This window comes from Hemitrygon akajei, chromosome 3, assembly GCF_048418815.1.
Source record: "Hemitrygon akajei chromosome 3, sHemAka1.3, whole genome shotgun sequence".
NCBI classification, from domain to species: domain Eukaryota; kingdom Metazoa; phylum Chordata; class Chondrichthyes; order Myliobatiformes; family Dasyatidae; genus Hemitrygon; species Hemitrygon akajei.
In genome coordinates, this window is record NC_133126.1 from 192,960,149 (window position 1) to 192,986,921 (window position 26,773).

The 26,773-nt window shown below is 42.4% G+C and overlaps 1 pseudogene; it reads right to left on the reverse strand.

Moving 5' to 3' along the window:
- Positions 1-4,732: 4,732 nt before the first annotated feature.
- On the reverse strand, positions 4,733-26,462 carry LOC140724608 (extracellular calcium-sensing receptor-like; annotated as a pseudogene).
- Between the last annotated feature and the right edge of the window lie 311 nt (positions 26,463-26,773).

Genomic DNA, 26,773 nt, shown 5'->3' on the forward strand with positions numbered 1-26,773 from the left:
CATGTAAACGGCGACCCTGTGGAATCTACCGGTGTGTCTAACCCTTGCCTCGGTTGGTAGACAATTACTTGAAGACAGTGCTTTTAGGTTGGTCACTTTTGGCTGACTTGGAAGATTTGGAGGACATCGGGGAGGATCGACGGCACCTGTTTATTCAGATTACTGGTATCTCCCTCTCTCTCTCTCCCCTCTCTCTCTCTCTCACTTCAATCCCATGCATCTGAACTGCATTTTTCTTACATACCATCGTAAGACTGTAACTCTTGCTACCTGAGCTTGAATAAGTTCAGGAACTTTATTTAAACCTAGAAATGCATAATGCCGTTACCTCTTGATTTACCTGGTTTAAGTTACTATAGTACTTAGATACTAATAAATTAGTGTTTTGTTAACAGCAAAGGTGTGTTCTATTGCTGCTGATACTTTTACAGATTTGCGTGTACGTGGCACTCTCACAAACCCAGGTTAACTATACGTTATCAGAGTATTCTTCTCCAAATTCTCGTAACTTCTGTCTCTGAGGATCTTGTCCCATAATTTGATCATAATTTAATAAAGGCTCACTAGAGTATAATTCCCAGGTTTATCCCTACTCTCGTTCCTGAACGATTGAATGATATTTACTGTCCTTCAATTATGTAGTACTACACCTGTGCACAGTGAAACTGCAAACATTAGAAGGTTGGCGTCATTCAATGTCTGTAGTGAGATGCTGAAGATGTTCTATAGGTCAGTTGTGGAGAGCGCCCTCTTCTTTGTGGTGGCGTGTTGGGGAGGAAGCATTAAGAAGAGGGACGCCTCACGTCTTAATAAGCTGGTAAGGAAGGCGGGCTCTGTCGTGGGCAAAGTACTGGAGAGTTTAACATCGGTAGCTGAGCGAAGGGCGCTGAGTAGGCTACGGTCAATTATGGATAACTCTGAACATCCTCTACATAGCACCATCCAGAGACAGAGAAGCAGTTTCAGCGACAGGTTACTATCGATGGCAATGCTCCTCAGACAGGATGAAGAGGTCAATACTCCCCAATGCCATTAGGCTTTACAATTCTACCGCCAGGACTTAAGAACTTTTTAAAGCTATTATTAATGCTTTTTGAGATGGTGATTTAGATGCATATCATATTTTTTTTACTGAGTTAAGTATTGTATGTAATTAGTTTTTGCTACAACAAGTGTATGGGACATTGGAAAAAAGTTGAATTTTCCCCATGGGGATGAATAAAGTATCTATCTATCTATCTATCTATCTATCTATCTATCTATCTATCTATCTATCTATCTATCTATCTATCTATCTATCTATCTATCTATTATTGCTAATGGCGTAGCAATCTCTTCCAAGGATTCCCGTTGGAATCGACGGAAAATTCCATCTGGTACACTGACTTATCTATCCTTAGGGTTCAAAATTTGCAGTTCATCCTCTTTCTGAGAGTCAGCATATTCTAGCATATCAACATATGTACTCTGCCTCACATTGTCAAGGTCCCTCTCACAGGTGAATACTGAAGCAAGTATTGATAAGGACTGCCTGTATTCTTCGACTCCAGACACATGTTGCTTCTTTTATTTCTGATTGATTCTCGTATTAGTTACCTTTCTGTTCTTCATGTTTATTTCCAGGCTTTAAACCATGTTCAGTTATTGCTGCCAAGTAATTCAACGATCGAATTGCATTATCTTAATTCTAATTTAATCGCCATAATTACTTCCCAACTCCTACACGGAAAGTGTCTGTTCTACCCATGATTCACTGCCTGATCTCAACAGATCAATCACATCAGTCCCATCCCCTCGCACCTCAGTTGCCCACATTCCTTCAATCTATTTGCATTCTCACCTATATATTAGGTCTCAATTGATCCTACCGCCACTCATCTACATTAAGGCATAATATCTAGTGCCGACTTCATTGACACCACATTAAGAGATGGAAGGCAAAGGAAAACACGCGGGGCAGGACCTACAAACCGCACACAGACAGCACTGCAGGTCCAGATCAAACCTGAGTGAGAGGTAGCAGCACTAACCGGTGAATCAGTCGTGATGTTGGAGGAGCCCTGTGCGGCAGGCGCGTTTGTGAAAGGAATCGTCCTCGGCTTTTCGGTTCCATCGAAAGGTTAAACTGCTTGTTGTCGAAAAAATAGGCGTTGCCGGTACCGATATAAGGTTTTGACCGAACGCTTCGACTGCCGATTTCTCCTCGTGGATGCTTCTGGCTCGCTGGCTGATTTGGTCTGGCATCTTATTTGTTGCTCCAGATCCCAATGCTGCATTCTTGTTTATGAACATGTTGGGTGGGACTACAACCAGATATCATGGATTTGGGACAGTACGGTAGCATCGTGGTTAGGCGGAATGCCTGTCAAAGCCTCAATGCCAGCGACCGGGTTCTTTTCCCAGTTCTGTTCATAAAGAGTTGGCATCATTTCCCTTTGTTACGAACCCCGTAACTGGGTCACTTACCAGCAAAGATAGAGAGGTCCGTCGAAGTCTGATGGTCTATTTTAAACGTTTTTATTTATAAAGGGGCACAAAAGTAAGGTTAATACAAACATTCAGATAACATACGTCGTCAATACTCAATCTAAAGCGCGGGTATAGTAATAATCAACAATAAGAAGTAGCTCTATCGTTTGTCTAGGGGTAAAAATATTGTCCGATGGAAATATCAAAGTCTCTCGAGTTCATGCAGGCTTTTTGCCTTTTTGGGGACTGCTGGGTTTCACGTGTTGGAGAGAGAAAGATTTTTGGTGGAGAAAATAAACTTGCCAGCCTTTTGGACTCAATCGTTGAATCGGGAACTTGGGTTCCCCGTTGTCAGTTCGAAGTCCTTTTCGGTGTTATCAGCCACTCGCTCCCAGGCCAGGGGAAACGGACCACACGTGGCTTCCGAATAGCTTCCCGTCATCCCGGGAGCGATGAGCGATGGTGTCTCCTTCTGTGCGTCGCTGGGCACTGCCCCCTGCAACCCCTCTTTTATCCTGACCTGCAGGGTTGCAGACGATCAATCAAGGTGGGGCGATGCTATCCCCACCCACATTGCCCGAGGGGTACACGTAGTCCGGATAGCTGGCACGTAGCATAGAATCGCAATCCACAAAGGTGTCTCCAAGAAACAATGGTCAAATCCGTTGCGTTGTCTCTCTCTCATTTCCTGGGTCCAAGACCCGAATTAATAGCGATCTTGCGATTCTCAGGAAGGAGGGGCTGGGATCATAAACCTTTAACCGCGTGGAATTCTTCCGGGTACTCCAGTTTCGAACTACATTCCAAACCGTGTGGATTAGTAAGCTAGAGTCATAAATAAGTACCGCATAGAAACAGACCGTTCGGCCCATTCAAGCCAGACTCACTCTGCGGCGTTACCATAAACACGTTAGGTAATCTCCTTGACAATACCTGTAGTTATACACTTATTATTAAGGGGATGTCCACAGCTGTATTCTGCACTGGCTGTGCATTTCGCTTCCTCCTGTCAGTCACCCAGTTACCTCTCAGCTGCAACTTATGGGTGACTGTCCTCACTCCAGCTCCTATCTGTCACCTCACCATGCTCCCGTATGAGTCGAAGGTTATCAAGCTGCAGCTCCTGTTCCTTAATACGTTCTCTTAGAAGCTGCAGCAAATACACCTGTGCAGACGTGTTTGCATTATTTTTATTCACCCTTTCTAATGAATCATTTTGCTGATTGGTCATAGACCAACTCAGAAAAAAACTGACGCGAAGCTCTGTCTTTGTAACCTGATTGCGCACTTAATTGACAAACAGTCGCCTTTTTAACACGCTACCCCTCTGTTGATTGTTTGCCCAACTTTCAGACAGTTTAGAACTCTGTTACTAATATTGTTCGTCAAGTGTGGGTGGTAGCATGCTGCAGATGTTGTCCTTGACCAAGTATTTGCTTAGAGTTGAGGTGAGCGTGGCACGATGCCAGTCGTTCAGACATGATCCCTTGTTTTTTTTCAGGTGTAGGGACAATGCTGGCTGTTTTGAAGCAGGACGGCACTCACTGGTGGGAGAGGGAGAGCTAAAATATCTGTAAACACATCTGCAAGTTGTGCTGCGCACATGCTATGTACCCTCCCAGGGATGCCGTCCGGTCACGCAGCCTTCTGACTGTCCACTCCTCGGTAACACTGCGTACTTCAGTCCCAGAAGTGAGGAATACGCAGGTGAGATGATCAGTTGCTTAAATCCTTGTTTTAAGAAGGCGATTTGTGTCACTGTCTGCGAGCACTTGTTTGCACTGAATTTGTTCAGTAAAGTCTGTATTGAAAATTAACAAGGTTTTGAAGTAATTTTGCGGTTGATATTGACAATCACGGTAAATGCAGGATCTTTTCTCACTGTGCGAACCACGGATTAGATGTTAATATTGGTATCTCATCCATGTTCATTAGAAACTGTGACTCATTATGACTTAAATTAGACTGACAATTTCTGGTAAAATGGATTGTTTTCTAAAAGCGTCAAGCACTGAGTGGAGACTTCATGAATTGTTAGATTATTACCTACAAAGGAGATGGATTCTCGATTCTAATTTTAGAAAGGCACATGTATGCGAGGAAATTGAAGGATATGTACCATGTGTAGACAGAAGAGATTAGTGTAGTCATTTGATAATGAATTTAATTGGTGCGAGTATTGTTCTACGTTCAATATGGTTAACCCAAAGAAACTTACAAAATTGTAGCAAAGAATGCACACTGAACATTTAAACGTAATAACTCAATCACATAGCATAGTTACTTCTTGTTCATTCTTAAGAATTTCCGGATGGGATTTTTCCATAACATGTCTCTTTGTGTTCTGTTCGTGCTTAAAGATGATAATGTAACATTTGGGAGCAAAAATACAGAACAGCAGCGCGTAGCTGGACGCTAAAATGGCAAACACTTCCACCGCCACCGTGTACTTCCCGAGGAGAACTCACGTAGCTGGGATGAAGGTAATCCAAACTGCGCAAAAGATAAGCATGCTAAATGTGATATGTTTAGCTTCGTTGAAGTTGTCAGGAAGTTGTCGAGCTAGAAAGGCGACCAGAAAACACACACAGGACAGGAATCAATGGTAACCCAGCACGCAATAAAAGGCAAGTTCAGACCCAAGGTTGCATTCAAATAACTATTATCTCGGTAAAATGTTCTGTACTCTTCCGAGGGTATGGCGGCGATGTTGCGAGCCAGACGGTACATATTAAGCACTGTAGCGAAGTAAGGCTCAAGACAGTCAGTCGCTGCTGGGTTGGGCCAAACCACTTCATTATGTTTACTGTTGGGTGGAGTAGCTTTGAATGCCAAGACAACAACTATCGTTTTACCCAAAACGCAGGACACGCAGAGAACAAATATGATACCGAATGATGTGTGGCGAAGTGTGCAAGACCATGTTGATGGTTCTCCGATGAACGTAACTGAACAGAGAAAGCAAAACATTAAAGCAACGAGAAGAAGGAAACTTAGTTCTGAGTTATTAGCTTTAACAATCGGCGTGTCCCTGTTAGTATAGAACGTTGCAAATACCAGCATTGTCATACAAAATCCAACCAATGCTACCGTCACCAGAATAATACCCATGACTTCATTAAATGATAGAAACTCGATCTCTTTTGGTATGCATTCTACCCGTTTCTCATTCGACTTATACTCGGCTGGGCACTTAAAGCAACCGGTTGAATCTAAAATGTAACAAATGAATATTAGGGAGGGAGTGGGATAAGTTTATATTTGAAAAGTAATTCTGTATTTAATTAATTGCCATTTAGTTAATGGATTGTTACAGAGATATCTCACCGGTGTTGTTGCTAATTTCTCCTTTGGGACATTGCACGCAATCGTAACAACACTTTGGTTGTCCTTTTCTGGGAGCTTTCCGTGTGCCGGGATCACAGCTTTCGGAACAAACCGGCCTTTGGAACCTATGGAGAGATTAAACACAAAATCTGCCCAATATATATAGAAATGTAGGAAAATGTCTCAATCACCACTAATATGAATTATTTCCACAACCCATAGAGTCGCTTTCAAGGAATCAAGACCTGTCATGTTCTCAGCAGCAGAAGGCTGAATGCTGGGGGGACTCAACACGTTAATGTCGGAGGAAAGGAAGCTCCGCTCTTTGAAGAATTACAGTTCTCATATACCTGGAAGGGAAAGCTCATCCTGGGCACAGATGCGGCGGAGGAGACGGAACTGAGAAAATGTAACAGCATTTTTACAGTAGACAGACTGGGAAGTATTGTAAAGATAACTGTGGGAATCGATACGTTTCTAAAAGCTGTCGATCGGCAGTTTGTATCCAAAAATGGAGGCAAAGAGCTTGAGAAGGCCGTGGGAGGTGTTTGAAGAGGATCAAGTGAATTAAAAGGCCAGGTGGCAGTTGGAACAAAGTTCGTGTCATTGATTACCTCAGTTTTGTCGCATGGAGCATCAATAATGTACACTGTAATATTTATTTACTTATTTATTATTAGCATCTTCATTTCTTTTTGTATTTGCTCACGTGTGCAAGACCATGCATTTTTTGGAGCAGGTTGTCTGTTTTGTGTGTAATTCTTGCAAGAAACTAGATTCTAATGTAGGATTTGGCCACACGTACACACTTTGATGATAAATTTACTTTGAACTTTAAAAGGTTGAGCAATTCAAGGTCAAACTTTTGTGCCAAACAGAATTGCAAAGGCGAAACGGCCGAGTCCCATATTTTAGAGATTTAAGGGATTAGGGGCATGACTGTTCAGAGAAAGAAGCTTCAAAGTCAAATTTGAGTTGAAAGTCATATACACCAGTGTATGTACTCACAGGTGGAATAAAAAAAAAACGCAGCAACATCAGACGCACATCGCATCAGATACACAACATTTACCGAAAGACAAAAACGAAATTAGGCAAAAATTTAATAAGAAAAAAACAAAAGTTAATACAGAAAAAAAAACTGTAGTCCATTTTAGTGCAAAGTGGCTTATTTGGTCATAGTGATTGCAACTGACAAAACATTGAGGCTTATAATGAATAGCAGAATGGGGTTACATATGCCCCCTGTAATAACGGAAGTCAGTGGAAATGGCAGGGCTTATCAGCTGGTTTATAAAACGGTAGAAAAGGGCGTGGCTTAATTTGGAACAAATATTCGTTATTTTGTTTATCATGGTCTCGGAGACAATCAGAAAGACAGATCAGATCAGAAAGAGCTCAGCGGCTTGAGATGTACCAGGGATTGTTGGCGTGACCAGGTCGAATCGCAGGACCTCACACGAAGTTCAGCCAGGCGACCCATGTTGATAAACGCCGGCTGAGTATATCGCTGGTCCTGCTCAATAGGTGGCTGAATATCGGTGCTTTTCGGTTGCACCCGGAAAGACTGGCTGCAACCGGGAAACATCATGATGTTTCATAAGACTCCAGTCCCAGTCATACAACATAGCAATAGGCCTTTGGGTCTAACTCGTCCGTACGACTATGTTTTACAGACATGCTGGTCCCATCTGCCCACATGTGGCCCACAGCCGTCTCACCCTTTCTTATCCATGTACTTATCGAATTGTCTCTTTTTTTATTTTTAATGTGTCCGCTTGAACTAATATTTCTGGCAGCTGATACCAAATTCCCGCCTGCCTTTGTGCGCAGACGACATCCCTGTACGCAGAAAATGTTGTACCTTGAACTGGATGGGCTACAGCAGCAAAGGGAGAACGTACTCTCAGTGCCCGCATTATTAGGTTCACGAGGTACCTAATGAAGTAGGCACCGTGTAGGTTCCAAAGATCTTTCAAAGATCTTTGCTATTCACTAACCTGATACATAGTTGGTTTCATCTGCAGCACATAAAGTGCAGTCAAAACAACAAATAGGTTCTCCATTTTGTACAGAATTCTTCGTCTCAGGTCGGCAGCTCTCACTGCAGACGGATGTTATCGAACACAGGAAATAACCGAATAAATTGGCTACTGATTGTAAATCTGCCACCAGTAGAATTATCTCAGTGCTGTAATAACCAACTAGTATCTTATATCTTTTAATAAGATCCGCCCTCACTATTTTTAGATATTCAGCAATTAACCTAATAACCGTCGCAACACACACAAAATGCTAGTGGAACACAGCAGGTCAGGCAACATCTACAGGAAGAAGCACTGTCGAAGTTTCGGGTAGAGACCCTTCGTCAGGACTAACGTTAGTCCTTACAGCTTCTTCCTATAGATGTTGCCTGGCTTGCTGTGTTCCACCAGTGTTTTGTGTGTTGCTTGAATTTCCAGCATCTGCAGATTTTCTCGTGGAACCCAACAACCGTTACGTCTTTAGACTGTGCGGGAGACTGGAGTACCGGAGGAAACCCAAGTTATTTTCGAAGAGAACGTACAAATAGTCGGCGCTATAATATCACTTTGATCTCCATAATACCTCGAGGTGTAATAGCGTCGTGCTGACTGCTACGCTACCGTGGCGCCCACTGATATATGTATTTTTTTTTCTCAACTTGGAACAAAGTACTGATCTGCCTTTAGACCGTTTAATATCTTCAGGTGTTAGCCTGGTGGAGGGGAAAGAAAGCTGCTGTCACCGCACATGTAGCTCTAACGTGACCCTTATTATTGCCTGAAGAAAGAAATGTGATTGGTTTTATCATTTTGGATCTGGTACACACGTCATTGCACACTGCTTTAAATCTAAGCTCGCGCCTGAGTGATCAACGCAACCGAATAATCTTCTGCAACATCCAAGGGCTTTTCACATACCCCTTACCGTGGGTTGTCCACCCGTCCATACGATAGACTCTTCGGCTAATATAAATTGCTGTCCTTCGGTGCCATTCCATCATACTGTCCCACAGTTACAGTAACAGCGCCGGTGTCCGTCGGCTGCCAGTTTACAATGTCATATATTGGCACTGGATCACCGTTGCTATCGAAGTAGATCCTTTCTCCAATCTTTGTCGTGAAGTTTACTTTTTCATGTAATGTAGAAGCTAAATCAAAAATGCATAGTGCAGTGAGAAGTAATGTCTGTTCTCCGGGTTTCAAGATGAACAATAAATCTCTCAAAAATGTTCACTGTATGTTAAAAAAGAAAGATAGGAAGACAGAAAGAACATACTGCTGGAAGAACTGGACAGGAAATGGCCAGTAGACGTTTTGGGTCGAGATTTATTATATGGATTGAAAGATAGAGGAGCGACAGGCAGTGTAAGGAGATGAGCAGAACAGAAGCCAGCGGCCGGATAATTGGAGCCAAGTAGGGGTGATAGAAAATTGAAGAGCGAAGCAGGAATGTCCTAATTTTACAAAGGCGCTTTATAAATGCAGGATACGATTCACAAACATGTTCAGAAATCAATTAAATTGCTTACTTTTGAACGTGCCATTAAATATTATTTAATAATCTTTCACCCTAGGCTATGGTAAATTGGTAAATTGGTTTATTGCTGTTACACATACCGAGGTACAGTGAAAACTTTCATTTTGCATGCTATTCAAAGAGATTATATACTACAATAGTACATTGAAAACAGTAACGCAATTCAGAATAAAAAGTTACAGTTGCAGAGCATCTGCAGTGGAGTTGGTTTAATTTTATTTAAAGATACAGCTCTGAACTGGCTGTTCCGGCAAACGAGTTTGCTCCGCTAGCCTATTAACACAAGAATTAACAGAGGACAATTAATATTGATCGATTAAAGGGAACCGTAAAATCGGGGGAAACCCGGCGTACTCATAGGAGAACGGAAAAACTTCTTGCAGACGGCACCGGAATTGAACTCTGAACTCCGAGTCTGCAGCTGCAGTTGCGTTGCGCTGACCGCTGTGCTGCCGTGACGCCACGAAACAAGGTGCAAGGCCTTGTAAGGTCAAAACCATATTTTATCATACGAAAGGACCGTTCAATACTATAAGTGGCTTACCTGCCACGGTTGAAAATTTGTAGTATTTAGCACAACTCTGATTGGAAATGGTCCATTCCCATCTTGACAACTATTCATATCATGAAGAGCGTGGGCGATAGCGTAGATCGATTTATAAACGTTGTACGTCATTCTGTATTCAGACACATCACTGAACTCGTTGTGAGCTGCAAGTAGAGTTTCATTCCCTGTGCATTCTCGAAGACTCGAATAGAGTTTGGAGTCGGCTGTGTTGCCTTCTGTATTCCTTACCCTTGCAGCTGAAAGCTTTTTTCCAAAACTCTTGCATCAGAGGGTTTCCGGGATAAAGAGACGGGTGAGTGTTCATGAGAAATTCTTGCAACCCGGTATTCGGATCTAGTTTGGATTGCGATTCCAAGTGCACCGACAACAAACAGTTTACTCTCCTGCGGGGGTAGAACCGGCGTGGTGATCCAAGCCTCGCTTCCTATCCATTGTATACCGGTTGCATTCTGTCGTACAACTTCTTGTAGTAAAATGCTCATGTCCACTTGCGCAAGGAAAGCTACTACTACCTTTGTAGAAGATTTCTTTATGATGTCTATAGTTTCACGCAATTTCTCCCTCGGGTACGTTGTGTGAAAAGCCTCAGAGAAAGCAATGCAAATTCCCATCCTCTTCCATCACTTCATTGAACGCCTGCATCCCAAAATTACCATAGTCGTCGTCGCTCCTAATTGTTCCGATCCAGGTCCATCCGAAATACTTAATGAGTTGAGCCAACGCCCTCACTTGAAAATAATCGCTTGGGATCGTTCTAAAGAACGAGGGATATTCACGTCTGTTGCTCAGACAGGCACACGTGGCGAGATAACTTACCTAGAGGGAGATAAGCATATAGCTGATATATCACAATTGTTTAATCTACACTTTGTAACTGTATTGTCTAACGAGCTATACATCTGGCCGCACACGATTAATATGACTTAGGTAAGTTATGTAAGAGATGTCAATGTTGCTCGATAAGTGGAAAGAGGAAGGGACAATGTTCTAGGTCTGTTACTCTTCGTCAACAATGTATGAAAAAAAAATAGAGGGGACTGACACGCTGTTGAGGGGGACGAAACGACAAGAACATATGGAAGTTCCTCCGGAGGGGACCGAGTGGGGGGCAAGCATTCAGTGGTGTTCTCTTCGCACTGATGCAGCTTGACTTCCTGAGACTACTCGATGTTTCGGTCTCTTATTTTCCAGAATCTAGGGTTTTGCATTTGGTTTCAATATTAATGTAAATTGTTGTTGGTCTGCTATCTCGCTGTGGTAACACCTCTCTGCCCCTTGTCAGCAAGAGAGAGGGACTGCATAATGCCCAGTATTTGAGTGGTCAATTACATTTTACCTTGGACTGCAAAACATGATATCTCTGTAGGTTTTTCTTTTGCTGGCTCGGTGAGTGTCCGGTGCTGATGCTTCCTGCTGAAATGCTTGGGGGAATGGAGGGGACGGGGGGGTGGGGCTTGATGGTTTGCTGCTGCTTGTGCGTGGAAGCCGAAGAAGGTACTTTGGGATTCTAACGTTTAAATGAAATTCATTCGTTGGGGATTTTTTTCCCAGTTTTCTTGGATGTCTGCGAAAAGCAGGAGTTTTTTGGTTGTATACTGTGTACATTCTCTGATAATAAATTGAACATGTGAAATCCTTGAAACTATTAAACAGATACACACTTTTGAACAGCAATACAAGAATCTTAATTCAGGCTTGGCATTATGTGTGACCTCGAACGACAGACATCAGAGGCCGATCGTTCAGTTTCCCATTCTAACAGGAAGGGGGTCACAAGATCATGAAAGGCGCAGATTGGTTGGAAAACACACTGGCCTTTTTCCCAGAGAAGGACTGGGAAAAGGGTTGTGCGTGTTTGGAATGAGCTGCCAGAAACAGTGGTCTTATCTGGTTAAGTACATAGATAGAAGAGGCGTAGAGGGACTAGGTTAAAACGCCGGTTAATAGGACTAGGTTGCTGAGGAAGGCAGCAGGCACAGACGAGATCGGCCGAAGAGTCGTTTTCTATGGGTAAGAACGTCCTTGTAAGTAGCGAGATCTTCACCATAATACTCTTTGCAAGGTTGCAGTAGTGATATCAAGCAGAGATATAACTGCTCATTGTTATGATGGTCGGTCTAACTGTCGAAATAAATGTTCAAACTAGGCATAGCTAAAACGAAATGTATCAATTTGCCGATGACAAAACGCTTGTTGGCAATACCTCTGATGGTGATAAAGAGGTGTAAATGAGTGACACGGCTTGGTTGGTTGAGTGGTGTCGCAACAAGAACATTGCACTTAACGTCAATAAGACCAAGGGATTGAGTGTAGTCTTGAGCAAAGGGTAGTCCAGGGAACACAAACCAGTCCTCATGGAAGGATCATCAGCGGAACGCTTTGTTCCAAACACATTTATGACCGAAGCAATCAGGTGTCATGACCAGCACAACGATCCACGCTATGGCTATATGTTGCATACATGAACAGTTTATGAAGACTTGGTAAATCACAAAAAAAAAGCTCAACCTCAAGCAAATTTCTACAGATTTGCCGTAGAGAGTATTGTATCATCGTCTGCTATGGAAGAGTTACATTAGGTGATTGGAAAAGGCTGAAGAATGTTTGAAACAGCCAGCCCTATCGTGGACGTTAGCCTCCCAGCATCGAGGAGATGTTCAAATGTCGAATACGCAGAAAAGCAGTATTCATCATTAAGGGCCCCAATCACCTAGGACATGCCCTTGTTTATTTGCTAGCATCAGGGAGGAGGAACAGGAGCCGGAAGACACACATTTGATGTTTTAGGAACAGCTGCTTGACCGATTAATGAACGGAAAATTAACCAACCCGTAATACATTGTTTGTTTTACGTGTTGCAATGTACTGCTCCCACAAAACAGCACAGTTGTCAGCGATGTTAACACTGATTCTGATTCTGATTCTCATTCTGACCAAATATCATGAGCAGCGCAGCCGACCTAAATAAAAATAACGATGTAATTTATATTTCCTCCCGGTCCTGCGCAAATGCACCAATATAGTATTTGTTTAAGTGAGTACTTCTGAAAATCTGATCACGTTTCCGAAACAGGTTGACAACGTTACACATCAGCTAATAGAGTTCAGCAACTGGCTTACCACAGGGATCCGAAAGGGACCGATTAATGACGCTATCCCTAAAGTCATTGATGATCCAGAATCCCCGACGATAGCAGGAACCACGGGAGCTCTTCTACATGTGGAATTTGTTGCGTCCAGTCTGTTTAAAAAACTCAAAGGCTGCTTTTAAGGATACATCAGGCGTGCCACAAGAATCGTAAATCCAGTAACCCAGCGTAACGTTTGGAAGTAGTTTCCGGTGTCTTGTTAATCTCCTCTATTGCAAAGATCATCGTTATTGCGAAACGGAAAAGCCTGAACCGGAAGCTGCAGAAAATAAAATTGTGTATTCCTGATGAGGGTCTCAATATTGCTCGTTTCAGGAAATATGACAACTGCAAAATGCCACACATTCAGTCCCTGGAAAGAGTATTAAGCCTCCACAACTATGTTCACTGCTTGCTGTCTCAGTTACTAAATTTGATATATATTAATTTAGAATTTCTGCGCTAATCCACAAATCATTGAGCGTCATGTAAAATCAAAAGAAAATTTCCAAACCCGTCAACATTATACCAAAAAGGAAAAACTAAAATTAGGAGGCAGGCAAAATATTCATCCCCTTTGTAATTATTATCCTAACATTCCTCCTGTACGTATTCCCATACCAACTTATCCAATTCATTGATCAGGAAAATATGAGGATCACATGAATAAGTACTCTCTCTCTCTCTCTCTCTCTCTCTCTCTCTCTCTCTCTCTCTCTCTCTCTCTCCTCTCTCTCTCTCTCTCTCTCTCTCTCTCTCTCTCTCTCTCTCTCTCTCTCTCTCTCTCGCTCTCTCTCTCTCTCTCTCTCTCTCTCTGTGAGTTCCAGCAGTATGGTAGATTTTCAACTGAAGAAACCGAAATTAAGGCAAAAGATCATTCAAGTCAAATCAGGTAATTATAATAGAGAGCATCCAATCTCAGAATGGGTACAGGATCATATCAAAGGCACGAAAAAATATCCTGGAGATCAATGCAGTGCATCGTAAGAAAGTCGAACAATTATGAAACCACAAGTATTCTTTATAGGTCACGGCCCCCCACCTATCCTGTGTCGCAAGAGACGAATGGTCCTTGCAGGAGAGGCTACTGCGACGTTGATAATCTGTCTGAGGGAGCTGCGGCAGTCAATGGCTGCAACTGAAGGTGAGGTTCATGGCTCCACAATCTCAAAAGACTTTCACAAAATAATATTAATGGATGAGTGGCAAGGACGAAGCCCTAACTAAAAGAAAACATATCCTTACCTGTAAAGATCTTGCAAAGTGTCACTTTCAAGCCATGGTAAGAATATGGAAGGTCTTTTGTTCGGAATGCGAAAGTTCAAAATGAAAGTATGTTGGCCTCAAATTATCGGTACATGCGGCATAAAACAAATACTACATAGCAGTAAAAAAAAAATACACCATTCCTACTGTAAATCATGGTGCGGGTAGCATCAACCTTTCAGTAGCAGGCACTGGACATCTGGTCAGTTTTATGGGAAGGTGAATGCTGCTAAATGCATAGAGATCCTAGATAACACCTGCTAGCCTCTGCCTGAAAGCTTACACTGGACAGAACTTCGTCTTTCAACAGGACAACGACACAAAGCCAAGTGTAACGCAACCACGAAGTGGCATAAAATGAAGAAAATTGATGTTTTTCAGTGTCTAAGTCAGAATTCTGCCTTAAACTGTCCAATCAGCGGGGCAGCGGCGCTCAGCCGGCAGGTTTCTCGCAGATCGGAGCCGCCCGATTAACTAAGAAGTTCGCGGGTATTTGGTGTCATTCCGGCAGCCGAATAGCCAAGATGGGGGCAGCGTACAGTGAGGAGATTTCTTATAATCGATGGCGCTCGTTTAAAAATAGAGATTCACGGGCGTTCGGCTTAATTCTGGTGGCCTACTCAGCAGCAGGAGCAAAACAGAGAGGAGGAATTACAAATACAGAAGGGACAGGCGGAGCGGCCATTGTTGGGCGTGGGCAAGTGATAAGCGTGGGATTGTCAGGCTTTTTAATCAAAGGAAGCTTCGGCTCAGAAGCGCTGTTGGCTCTGAATAGGTTGGCCAGGTAAGCTTCTATTAAGTTTTCCTTTATTCCTACTCTGTTTGGGGTCCTTAGTGTTGTTGAAATGACCGATATGTGTTCCTCATGCGGATTTTGGATCCCTGGGAGGTCCAGAGTCTCCCAGCGAACAACATTTGCGTGTGGTGCATCCAGAGGCAGTTTCCTAAAGACCGTGTTATTGATGGTGAGCAGCAGCAGGATGACATTGGGCTTTCTTGAAAGAATGACCATCGACCATAGATATAGGGATGTAGTCACTCCAAGCTGCGCTGGTGGGTAGATGGGTGACTCTCAGAAGAACGAATGTGAAAGTGAAGAGGTAGTTAGCGCAGAGTACGCCTGTGGCTATTTCCCTCATTAATCAGTATACTAGTTTGGATATTGTTTTGGGAGATGACCTCCCAGGGGAATGCAATGGAGACCAGGTTACTGGCACTGAGCATCGGTCTGTGTTGCAGAAGGGAAAGACGGAGAAAAGAGAATCGGTACTGGAAGGGGACTAAGTAGTCAGAGGAACAGACTGGAGATTCTCTGGACCTGAAACAGGACACCCGAATGATATACGTATTGCCATTCAGGTTCCAAGGTCAGAAATGTCTCGGATCGCGTTCGCAGATTTTTGTGGGCAAGGGAGAGCAGCCAGAATATCTTGGTACCTATTCGTTAGAATGGCATAGGAAGGAAAAGCAATGAGGTCCTCAAGACAGAATTTGGAGAGTCAGGCAGAAAGTTGAGATGTATGACTATCCTGGCAGTAATTTCTGGATTGCTATCTGCGCCACGCGCCACTGAGGACTGAAGCAGGATGATTTAGCAGATAAATGTGAGGCTGAGAACTTGGTGCATGGGGTAGATCTTCAGGATTTTGGATCTGTGGGATGTTTTCTGGGGAAGGTATGACCTGTACAAAAGGGATTGGTTGCACATAACCCGAGGGCAGCAGGGACACCTCAATATTCTTGCGGGTAACTTTGTTAGAGCTGTTGGGGCGGGTTAAAACTAATTAACAGATGGGAACCGGAGGCGGGGTGTAAGTCAGGATGGGGCCAATGGTTAAAACAAAGCATGCAGTCAGACTGTTAGGAAGGGCAGACAGGTTATAGACCAAAATCGAATCCTGCAGGATGTGTATCAGTGCACTTGGGATGTAGAATCATAAAGAGTAGCAATTCAGGTACACAAATGTTATACATTAAAGCAGGGAGTATAAGAAATGAGGTGGATAATCTTGTTGGACTTTACAGATTATTAGCTATGATGATCTGGCCATCACTGAACCGTGCCTGAAGTACAGTTATAGTTAGGAGATGACTGTCGAAAGTTACACACTGTATCGGAGGGATAGGTACGTAAGCAGAGTGGTGTGGCGTCTCTCTATTGGTAAAGAACGGCGATAAATCATTAGAAAGATGAAACACAGAATCGGAAGACGTTACATACTTGTGGGTTGTGTTAAGAAATTGCAAAGGTAAAAGGACCTTGATGGCAGTTATATTCAGGCTTTCAAACTGCAGACCTGCAATATGGGCTATAGAATACAACGGGACAAAAGGACCGAGGTCCTTTTGAGAGCTGTCAAAAGGACAATATTATCATGCAGGTATATTGGGAAAACCAGGCTGGTAATTCATATCAAGAGAGTGAAGACCTTTTAGAGTAGTGTGTCGTTGAGCATACTAAGGGATCCAATATGTTGATTGGGTATTATGTAAAGCTCCCGAGGCGATTAGGGGACAAAAAGTGAAAGAACCCTTTGGAAACAGTGATCACAATATGTTTTGCGTTCAGCTTGAAACTTGACAGCGAGAAAGTTAAGTTTGACGTAGCGGTATTGCAGTGGCGTGTTGTAAGTTAGTGTTGTCTGAGAGGAGGTGGTCAAAGTTAATTGGAAAGAGATCCTAGCAGCAATGTCAGCAGAGCAGCAATGGCTTGAGCTTCTAGGAAAAAATGAGGAATGTGCAGGATAGATGTATTCTAAAAGCAAATAAATCCCCACATAGAAAAAAAATAGTATAACCGTGGTTAACAAGGAAAGGCGGATGGCGACATCCAGGAAAATATAGACCAATGGGCCTGAATTTAGTTCTTGGGAAGTTTTTGGAGGCAATTGTTAAACACGAGGTTATGGAGTACTTCGTGACACAGGACAAGGCAGAACAAAGTGAGCATGGTTTCATTAAGTCAAAGTTTTACCTCACGAACATGTTGGAATTCTTTGAGGAGATTACAAGTACGGCAGATAAAGGGGATGTAACAAATATTGTATATTTGGATTTTCACAAGTCCTTTTATAAGGTGCCACACATAAGGCTGCTTACCAAGGTAGGAGCTTACGGCATTAGGAAGGTTAATAGCATGGTTAGAATATTGGCTGATTGGTTGAGGCAGTGAGTGCAATAAAATAATACTTTCCAATCAGGCTGCCAGTGACTAGTGGTGTTCTGCGCAGGTCGGTATCGGGTCTGCTTTTTAATGCTGCATATCAATGATTTATGATGATAGTTGCCATGTTTACAGATGATTCGAAAACTGGTGGAGGAGCAGGTAGTGTTGAAGAATCAGGAATTCTGCAGAAGGTCTTAGGCAGATTAAGAGAAAGCGCAAGAAATTGGCAAATGAAATACAATTTTGGCAAACGCTGTTCATGCACTTTAGTAGAAGAAATACGTGTGCAGTCTATTTTCTAAATAGGGATAAAATCCAAAATTCTGAGAAGCAAAAGAATTTGCGTGAATTTGTGCAGAACACTCAAAAGATTAATTGTCTATTGCGTCTGTGGTGAGGTAGGCAAATGCAATGTTAGCATTCGGTTCAAGGGATCGAGAAGACAAGAGCAGGGATGTCATGCCAAGTCTTTATGAAAACTTTGGGAAGGTCTTAGCTTGAGTATTGTGAACACTCTTGGGGTCCTCATGCAACAAAGGAAGTATTAACTTTGAACAGGATTCAGAGGACGTTCCTAAGGATGGTTCCTGTGATGAAACAGTTATACGAGCAACCTTTGATCGCTCTGAGTCCGTACTCGATTGAAATTATAAAGCTGAAAGGGGACCTGAGAAACTTATTTAACCGGAGGGTTGAGAACTTGCGGAATTTGTTTCCTCAGGCAGCTGTGGTGTCCAGGTTGTTTTGTGCATTTAAGGCAGAGATTGATAAACTCTTGATTGGCTATAGCATCAAAGCTTATGGGGAGAAAGGCACCTATGGGTACGACACAGGAGGGGAAAAAAAGGAAGAATGAATGGTTGAATTGACTCGATTGGCTAAATGGCCTAATTCTGCTACTTTGACTAATGGATATGGTCTTATAGTGTAGGCGTGAGGCCAAGTGGTTAAAGCTTTCGTCTAGTTATCTAAAGGTCCAGTGATCGAACTGCGTGTGTGTCCTTGAACAAGGCACTTAAATACACATTGCTCCACGACAACACCGGTTCGAAGCTCCATGGGTCCTAATGCCCTCCTCTTCGACAACATCGCTGTCGTGGAGAGGGGAGACTCCCAGCTTGGGCAACTGTCGGGCCTCCATAAAAAAAAAACCTTGCCCAGGCTTGCACCCTGGAAACCCAAGGCACAAATCTATGGTCTATCGAGACTAATGGAGGCCTACCTACCTACCTATGGTGTTACATCTCTGGCAAGACCTCAAGTTTGCTGTCCACCATCTCTCCTCAATTTTGGCAAAAAGGAATAGGAAAATCTTGCTCCATCACGTTGTGCAAAGGTTAAACAGACTTTTCCAACAAGAATTCTGCTTGTATTCTCTGCGAGAGGTAGTTCGGCTATGTACTGATCAGAAGGGGATGGATACCTTTGAAGTGTGGAAATTACATTTCAATTTTTTCGTTTTTTATGCATTGCTATGTCTTTTTTTTGGGAGGGGGATCTACGGGGAAAACATAGTATGTTGTTAGCAAATAAAATTTTTCTGTTAATTTGTTTAAAATTCCTGCATGTAATACACATTTATGAGACCAAACGGTTGGGGCTGAATACTATTCCAAGATACTGCATAAAACAAAACCAGTCAGCGTTATTTTTCAAGATATATGTACGACAAACGGCAGATACTGGAATATGGAGTAACAAATAATCTGCTGGAGGAGCACAGAATCTGTGAGAGAAAAAAGGAATTATGCACGGCTCGTGTCGAGACCCAATGTTAGGGCTGGTGCAGGATTTGGACTCAATAATTCCCTTCCTCACACGGATCCAGAAATCCTCCAGCCTGTTGTTTGTTGCTTAAAATTGAGTTACCTCGATATTTAGGAAGAATAGTATTTTATTCATGTACTGACGGAGACAAATCGAATCTCCCCTCCCTTATCCTGAATGAAGAAGGTATTACGTACAATACGTTTTATCGAGATTAAGCTACTCTTAAATGAATACGGTTTTCAAATTTTGAAATAGACAAGAATTGTAACATACGTGTTCTTCTGCACTTTGGTTGTTTGATAGCCCTTGTCTGGAATTTTTCATTGATTCTATTGTACTTAGTTGTTCTACTATGAATGCCCGCAAAATGAATCTCAGAGTATCATTTGGTGACATGCACGGACTTGGATAATACATTTACTTTGAACTTTGAACGCTGAGCTCTTTCCTCTCGCTGACTGAATAACGGACGTAAAAAATGCAGGGTACGAATAGGCCCTTCCAGCCATGATGCATTACCCATCTAATTACAGAAATAATTACTCACTAAACTATTCTCTTCTGCTCGTAAGATATCATTTCCTCCTCACCCGCATCATCAATTATCTGCATGATTCATGTGCCTGTATAACAGCCTTATAAACAGGCGTCCATATTACTACCCCGGTAGCACACTCAGTTACTCTCCACGACCTAATTAACGTATCCGGCTTGAAACACAAAAGAAATCCATTCCCATCGCGACTGCCTGATCTGTTGAGTGTTTCCAGCAATTTCTGTTTTTAAGACATAACACCATACGAGCCTAATTAAGCCATTCCGCTCATCGAGTCCGCTCCGTTATTCCATCATGAATGACTTAGTATACCTCACAATCCCATTCTCTTGCCTTCTCCTTATGGCCTTTCATGCCCTCAGCATTCAAGAACCGATCAATCTCCGCCTTATATAAAATCAATGGCCTGTTCTGCATAAATGCAATGGCAAAGATTTGCACTTATTCACCACCCTCCCGCAACTCCGGCTGAAGAAATTGCTCCTCCTCTCCATTTTAAATGGTTGTCACTCTATTCTAAGGATGTGCCATCAAGTCTTATACTTCCCCACTGTTACAAACATCGTCTCCACTTCCACGCTACATATTCCCTTCAACACTCTATATCATTTCAATTACATATTTCCTCATTCTTCGAAAACCCAGTGAATATAGCCGCGGTACCATTAAATGCTCCGCAAACAAGCCTTTCATTCTTCCAATTATTGACGTAAACCTCCACCGATCCTTCTCCGATGTCAGGACGTTCTTTATTAGAAAAGGGCTCAAAACTGCTCACGATATTACAACTGAGATTCACCAGTGCAATATAAACCTCAATATTCTATCCTTGTTTTACTATTCTACTCCGCCCGAAATCGACGCTAACATCAGAATTCCTCACGAAGCGTTCAATCTGCAAAATGGCCGAAAGCACTCACGAGACCCTTTGCAGCACGGAAATTTGAGTTTTCTCTCATTATCGAATATAGACTACGGTTTATTTCTCTCTTCTTCCAAAGGGCATGACCATACACTTCTGGGCACTGTGTTCCCTCTGCCACTCCTTTGCCCGTTTCCTTAACTTTTATAATCCCTTCTGCATCTTCCCTGCTTCCACAACACTGCAAGCCGTTGCACCGATCTTCGTATTGTCTGTTAACTTGGCCAAAAAGGCATCTATTCTGTCATGCCATTTATTGACCCCGAAGGTTAAAAAGAAGCGATGAAAAAATTGACACCTGCGGAACACATCTGGTCATCCGCAGCCAATCGGAAACGGGTTAATACATTCCCAAAAATTAACTCCTGCCATCGGCCAATGTCCTATCCACGCTGGTATCTTTCTTGTAATATCATGGGCCTTTATGTTGCTCACTAGCTTCGTGTGTGACACTTTGCCAAAGGTCTTCTAGAATCCAAGTATACCACATTCCCTGAATCAGGGTCGTCCATTCAGCTTGTTATTTCTTCTGATAATTCATCAGATTAGTCAGGTAAGAATTCGCTTGAAAAACCCTGCTGACTTTAGCTTATTTTATAATGTATCTCCAATACCCCAAAAGCTCATACTAAACAATCCACTCTATCGTCCTTCAAGCCACTGCAGTCAGGTAACTGGCCTACAACTTCTTTATTTCTTCTCCCTCCCTTATCGGAGTGACAAATGCGATATTTCAGTCTTCCGGAATCATGACATATTCTTGAAAAATCATTATTAATTCCTCCGCGACTTCTTCAGCGAGCTCTTTCAGAACCCTGAGCTGTGGGGGATCTGATCCAAGTGACTTATCGACGTTCAGACCTTTCAGTTTCTTATGCACCTTCGCTCTGTTAATAACAAGTACACTCACATCAGCACTCTGACACTCTCGAAATTTCACACAGTGCCGGTGCCTTCCACAGTGAAGACTGGTGCAATATTCTTGTCAATTTACTCTGCCCTTTTTGTACCCCATTGCCCTCTCTCCAACGTGATTTTCCAGCGTCCCAATATCTATTCTTGCTTCTCTTTTACCCCTTATCTCTCTGGAAAAAATAGGTATCGTCATTTGATATTACTGGCTAGATTATCATATTTCATCTTAACCGATCTTATCGCTTTGCAGATGTCGTCCGTTGGTTTTGGAAAGCTGCCCAATCTTTTAACTTCCCAGGATTTATTTGCTCTATAAAATGCCTTCTCTTTTGCTTTTATGTTAGCTCTGGCTTCCCTTGTCAGCTACGGTTATATCATTCTGCCCTCAAAATACCTATTGTCATGAGGATATTTCTATCCTGTGCCTTCTGATCTACTCCCAGAAACCCAGTCATTACTCTTCTACCGTCAATTCTGCTGCTATATCCTTCCAACCAGCACTGGTCAGCTCATCTTTCAGGACTGTGATGATACCATTTACTCGAATGTGATATTGACACTTTTGACTTTAGCTTCCCCATTTGAAATTGATGGGTGAATTCTATCACATTATGATCACTGCCTGCGAAGGCTGCCATTGCTTTAAACCCCTAATCAAATACAATTCATTACACGATACCCAATCCAGAATAGCAGACCCCCTGTTGGGCTCAATTACAAGCTTCTCTAAAGAGCCATCTCTTACCTGCTATAACCTGTCTATCCTGGAATCCAAAGTCACCACAAACCTGATTTTAGCGATCAACCTGCATGAGACCATAAGGTCATAAGATATAAGAGCGGAACCAGGCGATTTGCCACATCGCGTCTCCACCAGTCCATTATTGCTGATCCAATTTTCCTCTCAGCTTCAGTCTCCCACGTTCTCTCCGTATTCCTTCATGTCCTGACCAATCAAAAATCTATCAAACTCCGTATTAAATGTACATAAAAGTCCTGGCCTCCACGGCTGATTGTGGCAAAAAAAAAATCCAAAGATTCCCCACTCTATGGCCTCTCTATGCCGTAAATTTCGTCCTCTGGTCTCAGATTCTCCGGAAATCGGAGCATCGTCTCGTCAATGCCCTTCATCATTCAGTAGTTTTCTATTTGGTCACCTGTCGTTCTTCTGAATTCTATTGACTAAAATTTTTGAACAATGAAACGTTCTTCATATGACCAACCATTGAATTCCGAAATCATTTTCCTGAGCCTCCTTTGAAACCTCTCCAGCGTCAGCACATACTTCCTAAGATAAGGGCAAAAAGTTGTTTCCAATACTCCGTGAGGCCTCACCAATGCTTTATAAAATCTCAACATTATATCCTTTTTTTAATATGCTAGTCCTCTAGAAATGGATGCCCAACATCGTATTAGCTTCCTTACTGACTCAAACTGTAAATTGATTTTAGGGAATCCTGCATAAGGACGCACAAGTGCCTTTGTGCCTCAGTTCCTTTCCATTTAGAAAATATCATATGCTTTCATTTCTTCCAGGAAACTGCATGGCCATACACTTCCTATCATCGTATTCCATCTGCTATTTTTGCCCATTCTGCTAATCTATCTACTTTTCTGTGGCTGCTCTACCTCCTCAAGACTGCCTCTTCAAGTATCTTTATATCGTCTGAAAACATTGCAAGAAAGCCGTCATTTCCATCGTCCAATGAACAGATACATGCCATAAAAAGAAACGGTCCTAATACAGACCAATACAAATGGATAAGGCTCCTTTATTCCCATCCTTTGCCTCGTGTCGTATAAGCACTGCTTTATCCATGCTAGATTTATTCCTGTAATACTATGGGCACGTAGTGTGCTAAGCAGCCTCCTGTCCACCTTGTCAAAGGCCTTCTGAAAATCCAAGTACACAACACCTACCGATTGGTATTTGTCTACTCTTTTCGTTGCTGCTTCCAAGAATTCCTTCAGATTTGCCAGGCAAACATCGTCACAAACACTGAGTTTAGATTAACTGTCCTATCGTTTCCTTTCTTCACCTGTCACCCATTTCGGCGGGTCAAATAGCATAATTATGCGTCTATGCCTTTGGTCCTATGGTCTTCTTGAAGAGTCAAGTGACATTTTCAATTTTCCAGCCCCCCGAAACATGCCAGAATGCATTGTTTCGTGGAGGATCATTACAAATGACTGCACAGTCTCTTCAGCTAGCTTTTTCACAACCTAGTGGTGTAAACCCTCTCGTCCAGTTCAGTTATCTCCCTTCAGAACTTTCAGTTTCCCAAAACCCTTCTCCCTTGTTATGTTAACTTGACACACTTATTTTTCACACTAATTTAAATTACATTTTCGCTTATATCTAGTGGGCGTGCTTTCCTACATGAGCACAAGATCCTCCTGAGCCTTTCTCTTTGAGTGAAAATAGATCCAGGTAAGACTATTGTAACTGTGCATACTGGTACCTTCTCAATGCAACCATGCCTATTTACACTTCTCCATTGCAAACCCGTAATATTTTTTTCATTGCACCCATGCACAACTCTACGTTTTGATTGCACCAGACAATACATGTACTTTTGCATGTGACAATAAACTCGTCTTTCACTTTGACCCTGAAGCTTTGCATAGTCCAAGGACAACGGAGTATCAATCAAACTTTGTTGACGTGTTTGCTTATGGTACATTGACAGCAGAAATATGATTTAAGATTCAAGATCCAAACCAAAGCGTAGATGCATTGTATGCGAATCATTGGTTAATTAGTAGTATGTAACATTCATAATCTCAAAATAAAAAAGAGCCTCGTCCAAATCCAACAATACTTTACATCAACACAAAATTAGAAAACCTTCACAAGTTAATTACAGACTGTTACTTACAGTGTACATTTTACCACTTTGGGCTGTTTTCTAAAAGATATGTCTTGATTTTCCACGTCGGCGTGGATACTGAAAACTCCGCCGAGGACAATATCAGCTTCCTTGGAAAACCCGAGCAAACCGAAATCACCTCTGCGCTTGCAATTTGGTTCCTCTGTCAATGGCGCGGGTATAAGGCTAGGCAGTAACAACAGGCAGCAATATAGACAACGCATCGTCACCAAGAGGATCTGTTCTCAATCTAACGCCCTGCTCATTTCCTTGTGTTTATATTCTGATAGTTCTTGACAAGGTAAACATTTAAAGGTGCAGTTGGCTCTTTCTCGAGGGGTTAAAGCGTAATTTCTACACAAGAAACTAAAGGCACACTCACGACTGAAAAATAATCCCCAGTACTCTTTGAACCACAGGGCTTCGTAACACCCTAGATCTAATCAAGCTGTATTCCCCAGTGTAATCTGAAGTACCTCACGGCGTACACACTCTTTGTTGAGCCTAAACGAACTAATTCATCCCATCAGCAAAACAATAATTTACATTAATCCGGAACAGAGAGTAGAATTAGCTTTTTGCTTTGTAAATCCCGAATGAAACGATATCTGTTCGGAAGGGTGTAAAACACCATATGGTCTAAACAGCCCTAGTTAGTGCAAGGTTGCGCGAGAGAAGAAGGGAAACGTAAACGTTTGCCCAAAGGGCAAGTTTTTGTCCAGTTTCACTCTAGATCGTTGATATTGATTACAGTCTTTCTCGTATAAATCTTGAGTAATGGTAAAATGTGATATGTACAGAGACTTGACGGGCAATCTTTTCACACACAGAGTTCTGGGTATATGAACATGCTCCCGGGGGGAGGGTACATTTACAACATTTAATACAATTTCGGGCAGGTCCTTGATAGGAAGTTTTAAAGGGTCATGGACCAGACACAGGCTAACGGGACTCGCCAGGTATGTACTTTGGCCGGCATTCTGAGTTGCGGTGAAGAGGCCTCTTTTCCTGCTGTAAACTGCGTGATTCTATTGGGAAAAAAAAACCGAAATCACCATTAAGATTGCTGGAAACTTGGTTACACTACATTTAGAATAGTGCATGCATTTCTCATCGGTATATCATTGAAAGTATCTGGAGACTGGGGAAAGTCGCATTAGGGTGTGCATGGATGATTTCAGGCATACAAGCTAGGCAAATAAGACCTGTTGCAAATCAGATATTGGACAGGTACATGATTGGAAGATACATAATGGATGGTTATGGTTAGCGGGCAGCTCGATAGTATTAGGCAGCATAATAGCTTCTTCACAGACTAGACAGGTCGAATGGCTTGTTTCTGTACTTTCGTGTTTTACGACTTTTCCATAACTATCTTTCACTTTCCGAGAGATAGAGGACGTTGTTGGCAAATATCTAGGGAAGCGAGCAGATTCTGTTTTGAAAGAGTTTGCCTCTGGCTTTTTGTGTTCCACAGATGTTCGTGCTTTTTATCAACCTAATTCTGAACATTGTTCATTTTTTTTGTGATGGATAGTTTCCTATTCAGCGGAAATTCATCTAATTCTGAACACAGTGCTCCTATTAATGTACATTCCTACTTCTGATCATAAGGTGATTGCGAAATCTGCTGAAAATTATTTACCCGAAGTTGTTTATAACAAAGAACAGTGGAAGGCAATACAGACCCTTTGGCCTACAATGGCTCATTGCTGCAAGGAATGCTCAGCGGTGCTCTGAACTGACTGGTCTCCAACAATCACCTTTTCTTGTTTTACATTTTATATATTTTTCTCTATTTTTAATTGTTGATTTTTTATTATATATTTAGATGTGCAGTGTAATAATAAGCCTTTGGGATTCAACAATCACACACCGCTCAATTGCACCCATTTAACCACTAATCCTACTTACGAAGATAGCGCCGGCGATATACGTGGTCATCGACGCGTGAAGCTCATACAACTATTAGATATGCTACTATACATACTTCTTCTCTGCTACGGTCGATGTTACCCGCAGCCTGCAATTTCACCTGAAGTATCACAAATTTGAATCGGCTAGATAGCAGACTGTTTCTTATGATTTCCTGAAGGATTCCACGCAGTTGACTCGCAGAAATGCAGACATTGCACCCGGACAAAGATCGGCTACGAACGAAAGAGAGAGCGTCTGGGCTGACTTCAAGACAGATGAAAGGGTTGAAGCTGGAGAGGACCAACAATAGCCAGTGTTCAGCTCCACTACGCTGTGCT